Genomic DNA, 12,428 nt, shown 5'->3' on the forward strand with positions numbered 1-12,428 from the left:
TTTCTTGCCTCCTCTTTTTCTGCTAATTTTGCTGACTGTTTCCTTTTTATTAGTACTCATCTTTTAATGGGGACCTTTTCCTCTGGGTGAGCCACTTGTTGTGGAACAGAACAGTAAGGTGCTGGGAAAGTGGGCTAGGCTATGTGGAATGCCAATTTAGATATGTTGCCCCAATGTTACTGGTCAGCAAGTCTGTCGCACACTCTATCATGAGGGTACACTTCACCAGGGCTCTGGTTATCCTGGTTTCTCCCTGTGGGCTGACAGGCAAAGCCTCAGTTGTGACATATACAAGTGTTTTGTGTGATCATTTGGTATTTATTTCTTTCTCTTTAGCCATTATTATCAGCAGCTGCAAAGCTGATGTACACACACTACTCCACCCTTCCTGAAAAGAGAAATGGGTGAGAGAATGAACAACTTCTCATCCAAGCCAGATACCCCCACTCCATACTGCTGGGTCAAATGTGATTGGGAATGTTCCTGCTAACAAACTTGGTCCACAGCTGCAATCCCAAATAAGGGGTTGTTGCTTGAGTGCCTCAGGGCCATGCCACTTACTTCTGGATTATTCTATATACTGCCCCAAATCTGTAATGCTATGAGATCTCCCTTAATATCCTCTCTTGATTTGATAGAAATAGCACATTCAGCAGCTGTTCTGCATAGTTTGAGGTAGAAATTGAGGCAATATTTTAAATTTTGTTGAAGTTAAATTACAGAGTTTCCTCTGTGTTTTTCATCCTTTTTTTAAAATTGTTTTCTTGCAGGAAAATGAAACTGAAAATTTTTTACATTCTTTTTTTCTGAATTTCCACTCTGAATGCCATAGAGTTGACCCTTGAACAACACGGGGGTTAGGGTGCCAACCCCATGTGGTCAAGAATCCGTGTATAACTTTACACTTGGCCCTTCTATCCATGGTTCTGCATCCACAAATCCACCAACCACAGATCTTGTAGTACTGTAGTACTAGAAATCCACATCTAAGTGGACCATGTAGTTCAAACCCATGTAGTTCAAGGGTCAGCTGTAGTTTAGAAATAATGTGATTTGCAGCAAGGTCTTTTTTCACCCACTTCCTAGAGTAATGGAAATAAAAACAAAAATAAACAAATGGGACCTAATGAAACTTAAAAGCTTTTGCACAGCAAAGGAAACTATAAATAAGATGAAAAGACAACCCTCAGAATGGGAGAAAATATTTACAAATGAATCAACGGACAAAGGATTAATCTCCAAAATATATAAACAGCTCATGCAGCTCAATATTAAAAAAACAAACAATCCAATCCGAAAATGGGCAGAAGACCTAAATAGACATTTCTCCAAAGAAGACATACAGATGGCCAAGAGGCACATGAAAAGCTACTTAACATCACTAATTATTAGAGAAATGCAAATCAAAACTACGATGAGGTATCACCTCACACCAGTTAGAATGGGCATCATCAGAAAATCTACAAACAACAAATGCTGGAGAGGGTGTGGAGAAAAGGGAACCCTCTTACACTGTTGGTGGGAATGTAAATTGATACAGCCACTATGGAGAACAGTATGGAGGTTCCTTAAAAAACTAAAAATAGAATTACCATATGACCCAGCAATCCCACTACTGGGCATATACCCAGAGAAAACCATAATTCAAAAAGACACATGCACCCCAACGTTCATTGCAGCACTATTTACAATAGCCAGGTCATGGAAGCAACCTAAATGCCCATCAACAAATGAATGGATAAGGAAGATGTGGTACATATATACAATGGAATATTACTCAGCCATAAAAAGGAATGAAAATGGGTCATTTGTAGAGACATGGATGGACCTAGAGACTGTCATACAGAGTGAAGTCAGTCAGAAAAAGAAAAACAAATTATCGTATATTAACACATATATGTGGAATCTAGAAAAATGGTACAGATGAACCGGTCTGCAAAGCAGAAATAGAGACACAGATGAAGAGAACAAACATATGGACACCAAGGGGGGAAAGCAGGGGTCTGGGGATGGTGGTGGTGGGATGAATTGGGAGATTGGGATTGACATATATACACCAATATGTATAAAATAGATAACTATAAGAACCTGCTGTATAAAAAAATAAAATAAAATAAAATTCAAAAAAAAAAAAAAAGAATGTGATTTGTAAAGACCAACAAAATTACAAAGTCTCACTCAGATCACATATTTAAAAATAAAAGAGATGGCTTGCCCTTCATTCATGGTAACTGATATCCTTCAAGTTGGAATAAACTTTAAAAACACTACACAACTTTCATTTCCTTAAATTAAGGGTGACTTATTTGGCCAGTATCTTGAGGCAGGTAACAGGAATAATATGTGAAAATGCTGCATTACACAATTCAGTGTAAAAAAATGTGAAACTTCTTTAAAAGTTACTGCAAGCAACTATAATTTTTCTTCCATCACTCTCCCTCTCTCTTTTTTCACTCCTTTCTTCCTTTCTTCTTCCTTTTTTCTTCCGAAGTATTGATTTGATTTAATTCAATGATTCATATCAGCCTCCTAAAAAATTACACAAACCTCTGCTTGAGCTTTCTACCCTCCCCACCTTGGTTCAAACTCTTACTCTATTTGCAGAATGTCTATTTCTTCTTCTCTGCTCTGCCAAACTTTCCACGTCTTTCAAAAGCATTTTAAGGGACTTCCCTGGCGGTCCAGTGGTTAAGACTTTGTCCTCCAATGCAGGGAGTGCAGGTTCAATCCCTGGTCAGGTAGCTAAGATCCCATGTGCCTTTTGGCCAAAATACCAACACATAAAACAGAAACAGTACTGTAACAAATTCAATAACGACTTTAAAAACGGTCCACATCTAAAACAAAAAAAATCTTTAAAAAAAAAAGCAGTTTAAGTTCTACCGTTTAGTGAAACTTTTCTAAATCATGCTAGGTTCTCATGTGAAAGTATAAAAAATACTTTCTTACAAATCCTATGCCAGTCAATAGATTGTCTTGTGACCTCAACTCTGTGTGGTTATTTGCTCCTATGTGGCTATTTAACCCCACACCTAGATTTTTAAGCTCCTTGAGGTCAGGGACCCCCAGGAATACTTTTCAATTTCCTGGACTCTGGTCCAGTGATTTACACAAATATGCTTAACAAATTTTGGCTGATTGTATGTAATAGGAACCAAAATGAGATATGCAGAAGGTGAAAAGCTTTTCAAACTTTATATAAAAATGATGACAAAAAATGTGATTTACTTATATTAAACATGAAAAATATGGGCTCAAAGGAAAATTTGAGAACCTTTAAATATATGTCAGCCTTGACATGTTTTAATCACAGTAAACACAAAACTTCTCCTGCACACAGTTATCCATTATGAAGTTATTGGATGAAAGTGAAAAACCAGAAGACTTTCCGAAACATGTAAAAAAACAACAAACAAAAAAAACTGGTGTCTCTGAGGACACCAGTTTCACTAGCCAAAATTTCTCTATTCAATTTCTCCAAAACAGGAGTAACTTTATTTTCTTCCTAATTAAAGCAGAAGTAAATCTAATTTAAGTTTTTGGTTTCAATCATCACCAATAAAAAGACATAATTAGCTTTTCGCTATCTTGGCCTTGACTGAGAGATGAAAACTAACTGGAAAAGAATTATCTCAGAAAGAATAATATAGAAATTATTTATTTCGGGGTGAGGGCAAGGGGACGTACATAACTATAACATGTGGAAATGTATGAAAGATAAAATAACAATTCAATGTTTCTACCTTCTGAGACAAATATTTAAATTAAAATATATTTTCCATTCAAAAGAGAGAGAGATCTGAAAATAATGAATAGGTATACCTATACTTATAATACATTATGCATCTGTTATAGAAATGTATTTGTTAACATGGAAAGATATTCATCATATATTGTTAATGCTTTAAAAAGCAATTAAAATAATGCATACTATGTAATTTTACTATGTAGGTAAAATAATACATATTCATTTAAGTCTAGAAGGAGAGGGTAGTGGATGCTGTAGGTCCCTCTTCTATATCCGTCACTTTTACTGGGTCAGTGCATCCACACCGAGCTGCTTTGAGCACAGCCTGCTGACAGCTCACCACTGCCTCCTTCCTCTGAAGAGCTGTCCTTCACCAAATAGGAACTGCCTTGCTTGAGCCTCTGGGGGCATCCCACTATCAATGACTGAATTACACAGAATACAACTGCCTGGGTCCGTTGTCTCAAGTGGTAAACAACACTGGGGTGCAGTCCATGCTCTGAGCTCCCCCTGAGATTGCAACCTGAGACTTGAGCTGACTCCACAGACTTCCTCAGCTCCTCCCCCCACCTTATCCCACTCCTTCCCTTGCCCTGAGAGCCCTCTCTCTATTAAACCTGTGCACATGATTCCCTTGTGCACATGATTGCAGGCTTGGCTTCTAGGGAAACTCAGAAGGACATGAAATGTTAAAAATAATTCTACAGGTGCTGAGATTAAATATCATTTTTAGCTTATTTGTCCTGCTTTTCTCTAATTAAAATATATTGTTTGTATATATAGTTAAAAAAAGTATAGAGAGTTTCAAAATACTAAGGTTTCTAAATTGTTATTTATATGCTCTTGTTTGGTAGAACCAGGGGAGTTAATTTTTAAAATATAGACAAAAGAAAGTTTAAAGGAAACATTTAATATTTTTTGTTTTAATAAAATGTGTTTATTTAAATAACACTAAAATTATTTTGAATCTTTCAGGAAAAGAATTTTGAATACTTGTGAATTTCTAAATTATTAATAATTAATTATTTTCTGACACTAATTCAGGTCTTTTATTAGAACCAACTTTAGGATTTTATACTAGATGAAATATAAATATTAACTGGAATATCATTGACCCTTTTCACCTTCCTTTCTATAACTTCTTAAATAAGTATATATTAATGTCTAGATAGACTTGAAAGGTGTACTATAACATAAAGCAGGAAGGATTTCATTTTCTTTGGCATTTTTCTGTTTAGTCATATCTAAATCACACAAGTTTCAGCAAAGACAGGTTTGAAAATTTGTGGAAGGTTTTAGCATTATCTATGTCCTACTTGAAATCATTCATATTTAATATGATATGTTTTCAATTATACATCTATCTCTGTATAGATCTAGACATAGATCTTAGATGTATAGTATTTATCCCAGACACTGTGCTAGGCATGTTACACTAGTTTTTCACTTAATCGTTGCAGTACCCCTTCAGCATTATTATTATTATTCATAATTGAGCTCAGAGATATTAACTACCTTATGGAAGGTCTCATACTACAGAGTTCTAACTTCGTACCATCCCTTTCTTACTTTACAGTGTTTAGGAATCAGATTTGCTACTTTCTCCTACGGTATATTTTATACCTTTCTCCACTATGGCTAATAACTGACCACAAAGTTTTCCCTAAATAAAATGGCAAGTTCTTATCTAAAATAACCAAAATTCAAATAATTTGTAGGGGGAAGCTTAATAAAGGATAACTTATTATTTTAAGGGCATCCCTCAGAGCTATAATGATAAATGAAATTATATTACATTTCTCAATAAAGAGGAAACTATGTTCTCCAAAGCACATAAAATTAGTTCCAAAATTAAAAATTCAGAAGTTAGACTTAAATGAATGCCATCAATTAATTTTTATGAAAGAACTAGAACCATTTTGAAAAAGTTCAATTGTCTTCTAAATGAAAATTAGATAAATAACTTCATTTTATTGAGAAAAATTATTATGATCCGAGAGATAGAACTAGCAGGCTTTTTCACCTTCAATTAAAAATATCAATCCTCCAGTGGAGTCCCCTGAATCATTCAACTACAGTTGAGCAGAACTCAAAGAGGATTTCACCTAGAGAGCAAAGGAGCAGTAGTTGACAGAAATGCTTCTTTTTATTTGTGATTCCATTGTCTTCAGTGAAAATGATAATTTTTAAAAAATGAGATTTTTAAAAAATACCCTAACAATGATTAAATAAATATTTAAGTTGTTAAAAGTTCCAGGTACTGTCTTGTAAGCTGTACCCTACAATCTGAGGGAACCCTAAAACAATGAACATATTCTCCATGTACTTTAGGTTTTCCTAATTTCAGTGCAATCTTACAGCTGCTTGAAAAGTCGCTGCTTGAAAATTCACTGCCTGCTCAGTTCTTCATAAAGCAAATAAAGAATAAAAAGAACTCTCCCTTTATTACGGTGTTGTTGGAAAGAAATCTATAAAGATACCGTGCAGGTTCTTAATTACTCAGTATGTGAGGATCTGACCAGTAATATGGAAAGACACGAAATGGTGACCTATTTACAGTGTTCCACATTTTTTTTTTTAACATCTTTATTGGAGCATAATTGCTTTACAGTGGTGAGTTAGTTTTTGCTTTATAACTGCTCCACATTTTTATTGTTACTATTTCTCTTTGAAGTAACTGTAAGGAAGGAAACAATATGGTATTTCTGTGTCCCTGGTCATCCTTTTCATTGACCCTGTTTTTTCACTACTAGAGAACCATTTGTCCTTGTGTGTTGAACTAATTTAAGGAACTAGAAACATCTATGAATTCTATAGAAAATTTTATGATAGAGCGAACAGTGACTAACCCATTTGTTACCATCTTCTCAATGGCACAAATGGCCCAAATCGTAAATATCATAATCTAACTGAGACAAGATGAAATGGACCATTTTCTGTGCAGTATCACGTTTCCTTTTTTTTTTTTAAAGCATGGAAGCATTTGCTGAAATGTGATATCTGTAATGACAAGCCACAGGGGAAAAAAAAGCAAAACATCCTTGTACAGTGATGGTAGACTATTACATTTAGCCTACCCACACAAATTGGTCCCAGCAGTTTTCTCTTTAATTCAGGATTTATGGAAACATCTGAGATTATAAAATTAACCAAACAAAAACAGATGCTATAATTGTGAGGGGCCCAATTATTGGATGAATACCAGATCTAAACATTAGTATATGGAGTGGAAACATTTTAACTTAAATTCTCATATATCCGTTTACAAGCTGATGTGAATATTCCACATGAAATAACTATTTTAAACAGCTTGGAGAAATGAAATTATGTTCATATAAGTGGCCCATTTTTCTCCCTTTCAAAAGGAAGACAAGAGCTATTAAAATGATCATTTCCTCAAGTTTCTTAATTAATAATATAAAATCTCCCACCTATTAACAATTCCTAGGAATGATAGGGGGAGAGGTATATCTTAGATATAGCTCCCAAATTGTGCTTTTATAGTACCCTGGGGTGATACATAATAATGCCACTGTCATTTAGTTTGCATATTTATTGTGGAAGATCAACTTTGAGCAGTACTTAGCATTTTGGTCAGTGGTAGCATCAACTAAAAGGAAAAAAGAACACCTTTATATTTAAATAAGAGTAACTATTTAAAGGTAGTAGAAAATACTCTTCTAGTCTAGGCTACACTTAGATATTGTAAAAAACGTGGAAATTACTCTTTGGAAAAGAGATATAAAAATGAAGTTTGATAGTCTTATTTCCACTAAGGGCTGGGTGTAGTTGTAGCAACTGACTCCTTGTGGCTATGCCTTTGCTGAGACTGGTTTGAAGGTAAAAATACAAAGGAAATTAGACTTGAAATCAATCAAAAATGTGTTCTTTTTAGGAATGAAGGAACTTTAAGTGATCTAAGATGCTTTTTCTGTAAAGTAGTAGGTTTCTCTGAATTAAAGAACACATGGCAGAGGCTATGGTTCTAAGACTGGGTAAAAAAAGCTTTGTAAACACATTCAGATAAATGTCAGGATAATACCTCCAAGGGACCCTGGCCAAGATTTGTTTATTGAATTTACACAATTGAACCAATCATGATTAAACTGCCTCAGGGCCAAAGTTCAAAGGGATAACAATCAGAATGCATAAAAAGTAGAGCAACGACTGGCATATATTAAAATAAATAAGATGTCAATATAAAGAGATGTGTCTTTCAGTTCTTTACAGTTCTGCTTGTAGAAGGTCATTAGACAAGGATTGGACTAAACCATGATGAACAAAGAATCCCACACACAAGGTCCTTCCACAGAAATCTAATTTCTTCTTGAGTTCTTTATGGATGAAATGTGATGACTGTTAGCTGGAGCCCTCCAGCTGATTTATATTTCTAAGAAGTTGATTAAGCAGTGTTTTCCACAGTGCATTCCAGAGAACACAAAACCCATGGAATGTTACTAAACATTAGCCAACCGCTCTCCTTTCCTACCAAGGTGAATCATTGAGTAAACATGGATTTAAATCTGGTTTAACAAATTGTCTGTTTTTCTACAGTCCAGGTTTCCCAAACTTATTTCCCTTCATAGTCCCTTTTTCTGAGGCAAATCTTGCAGGAACAGTATTCTTTTGGAATACACTTTGGGGAACCCAAATCTAAGTGAATTAATGTACAAGATCTGTGCATAGTCCTAGGCCCGAAGGTGAAGAAAATTGGTTGGTTGGTCCATACTAACTTCTTAGTTCCAGTCAGCCCCATTTTTCTTCCATAATAGGCAGTCTTCCTTCCCACTTAAGAGCTTAGTCCCTTCACGCTCCTCTCTATCAAATGTTAATCTGACTCTCCTTAAAATAAGGTAAAAATGCTTGATAATTGCTGGATAACGTGTTTTCTCACAAACACATTTGCATGCAACAGAATAGACCTTTGATGCGAAAGAATGTAATTCTTACTCAGATATTTTAGGCAAGCAAGTAAGAACAATATTTGAAGGAATAATAAAGCTATTTATAGGCATCTTGTGCCCATATGCCATAAGTTGATAGTCATACCTGAAAGTAACCCAGACCAAGATACTGAGGGCTCAGGAACTCAAAATTAGCACTTTGAACTGGACCTGGAGGTCTCTGAAGCACTTGTTTCTCAATTTCCCTGTATCTGAGCGATTCCATGAGTCGTCTGATAACAGAGTCACCATGAGGTAATGGCATCAATGTCATTTAATTGCTAACCCTGGACTAGTTGTTCCCTACTAGAAAGGCACCCAGAACAAGAGCTGCTCAGTTAGCTGAGGCTAAGCTGACAGTGGATGTTTTGAGGTTTGTCTTGGCATTTATGGGTACTAAACTCTCCAGGCAATGTTCACACAAGCTGTTAGCACCACAAGTCCATGAAGCCCAGTTCCCCAAGGTACCCAGAAAGTCAAAACTCAAAAGTCCAGGCAGAAGGACATGGAGCATCTTGACTATTTTCCTATTACATGGTTTATTCAGTCACTAAACAGTTCCTGAGCCATGTTGTTCTAGGAACTGGTGACAGGAGAAAAAGCAAGACAAATAAGGCCCAAAGATTCATGATGCTTACATGTTAGTTGGGGGGAAGACAGGCAAGAAACAAATAAACAAGGAATTAGCAAGAAACGCATGAGTACAAGAAAGAAACTATAAACAAGTGACATAAAATATAGTGATGGGGCTCTGGGGCCAAGGTACAAAGAGAGGACTCCAGTATCCAGAGATAAGAATGACAAATACTAGGCCAGGTCCTAGAAGGAAGCTAAGACATCTAGTAAGAGATTGGGACAAAGATAAGAATATGGTTAGGATCTTAGATATATGACACCAAGTGGGTGAGTAACTCAGGAAGCCAGGTACAAGAAGAACGTTTAACAGAATGAGGGTGAGGAGGGGTACACATGGCTGCTACTCTTTGATCACCACTGAGCATGTTATGAGTCTAATTGCAGTTGAAAAACATAAAAGGCAACACTGGGGCAGCAAATGCTACTTAGAGAGCAGGCCAAGGAAGCCAACAAAAGTTCCTACTCCAAAGAGTTGCCATTTGATTTTCTGCTCCAGTTAACATAGATCTGGGATCTGGGGTAAACATATCTCTACCACTTAAGGAGATGAGTAAAGAGCAGGGGCCTGGCATTTTACAACTATTGGATCAAGAGGTTATATCCTGAGGATTCAGATATGAAAGAGGCATGCCTCATTTGCTTATGGTGATGGCAGCTAGCACTCGGTGGGAATTTCTAACTGCAAGTTCAACACTGGCTCCACACATTTGATTCATTTCTTGGGCTGGTGTGATAGCTAGTTTTGTGTGTCAACTCAACTGAGCTAAGGGAGCTCAGATGGCTTAGAAAACAATATTTCTGGGTGTGTTTGTGAGGGTGTTTCTGAAAGATTAACATTTGAATAAGTAGACTGAGCAAAGATCCATTCTCACCAACTTGGGTTGGCATCATCCAATCCATTTAGGGCCCAAATAGAACAAAAAGGTGGAGGGAGGGTGAAGTTGCTCTCTCTGCTTAAGCTGGGACTGCCACTTTCTACCCTCAGATATCATCACTCCTAGTTTCCAGGCCTTTGAACTCAGACTGGGACTTACACCATTGGCTCCCCTGGTTCTCAGACTTTTGGCCTTGAACTAGAACCACACCACCAGCTTTCCTGGGCCTCCAGCCTGCAGACGGCAGATTGTGGGACTTCTCCACCCCCACAGCCATGTGAGCCAATCCCTCATTATAAGTCTCTTTTTATGTATCTCTATATGTCTTACTGGTTCTGTTTCTCTGGAGAATCTTAATATAGCTGGAGTAATAAGTGGCAATTCCCTGCATCAGCAGCAGAGAGAATACCATGTATGACAAATAGACTGGGCAGGTATTTGATAGGATATGCATTTTCTTTTCATGTAAAAACCCATATCTTCTAACCTGGTTAAGTCAGCAGTTATTAGTAATATTTGTATATGGGCTCTAGACTTTATATCTCCTATGCAAACAGATGGTCAAAGATAAATTTTCTACATATAAAGGTTTCAGAAAATTGTAAATTTCCTAACTGGTGAGAGTTCATCTTTATAGACATTATATTTTAATGATAGTTAAATGAAAATATATAATATTAAATATTGACTTGAGGGTATTATTGGAATCCCAAAACTCAGACTAGAGATTGAGGCAGAAAGATAAATTAACTTTGGAGGGATTCAACATTACAACTGCTTGGGCTCATCTGTAAACAGCTCAAGAAAACAATAGCAAAATTAAATGAAATGATCGATTAAACATGATTTAAAATATGTTTATATGTCTCTGCCCGTCTTTAATTTGGCATGAATTACAATAGAAAAAAAATTTTTACAATCCATTTGTTTCTTTCTCTGGCCATGTAATCAAATATGGTCCTAAAAATTTAGGGAGTTATGCTTAAGAAATTGTTTTAGGGGTCAGTTTTTATCAAAGTGCTAAAATGAAAGAGAGGAGGGGGGAAGCTATTTTGGGTTAAATCACAGGATAAAATAGAAAACAGATCTAAAATTCACTTGACCAAAAACTTAATTGAACTTAATGCTTTACACTCAGCGTTAATATTTCAGAACATTAGCGCTTTCAGTATTTGCTCAAAATTTATTTTCTATTTTCAACAAACACTTCCTAAAATAAAAGATATTACATACATTCTGTTACATGCTCTGAAGGCTAAAAAGATAAAACGCATCCCAATTCTGAAAAGGCCCTTTATATATGTTTTATAGGTACAAACCCTAGAGTATAAAAACGTAATTGGTGCTGTCAAATGGTGCCATGGGGCAGCTTTTAACCTCTACATAATCTCTACCAATCCCAAAACCTGCCCTGAAAACTCACAATGTCACTAAAAGGAAAATGCTTGCCATGCCAATACAGTTTTAATACATTCCCTTGCCCTCTCTTCCCGTTTCCTACCTTTAAGCCCCGCCCTGTAGAAAGGCTAGACCCTCCAATGGATCCTTTGCTGTGTAACAGAGGAAGGAAGATCAGTCCAATTTTAGAAGACAGGGCATGGATAGGATATGAGAAAACCCCAGAGAGGAGATATGACTTGAGTGAAACTTTGTGGCTCCGTTAGATTTTCACGAGCAGGAATGAGGGCAGGCTGAAGAGCCTGCAAGAGCAAAGATCTAGATGAACTTTGAAAAGTACCAAGAATAATCAAGAAGGATTAGGAAAACCAGCCTGACTCCAAGTTTAGCATAACCCCAGGGGCACCACTCACATCCTACCTGGTACGGAGCTATGCTCCAGGGGACCCCCCTGAAGGTTAGGGCACCTGCTTGGATAATAATATTGACTGCTCCCTCTTTGGTTTACACTTGAGAAAAATAAAAAGCTCTTTCTGAGTAGAAGGTACTCCGTAAAGGCTAAATAATGATAATGTCCTCTCCAGTGTGTATAGATTGGTGAATGCATTTTGACTTTGCTATCTTTCTTGGGGGACTGTGCACAGAGACTTGGATATATGTGCCCTTTTCTGTGGCTTCATTTGTCTTTCTCTTTCTACTGTAATAGCCCTGTCTCCAGTTCTCACTTTCCACTGAGATCAGAAAATTGTCTCCCTGTCACTGGGGCTGCGGCTTCCTTTCGGCAGATCTTTCCATCTCCGTTAGTCCATCTTATCGAATTTCATGCTC

The sequence above is a fragment of the Balaenoptera musculus genome, chromosome 3, assembly GCF_009873245.2.
Source record: "Balaenoptera musculus isolate JJ_BM4_2016_0621 chromosome 3, mBalMus1.pri.v3, whole genome shotgun sequence".
Classification (NCBI taxonomy): domain Eukaryota; kingdom Metazoa; phylum Chordata; class Mammalia; order Artiodactyla; family Balaenopteridae; genus Balaenoptera; species Balaenoptera musculus.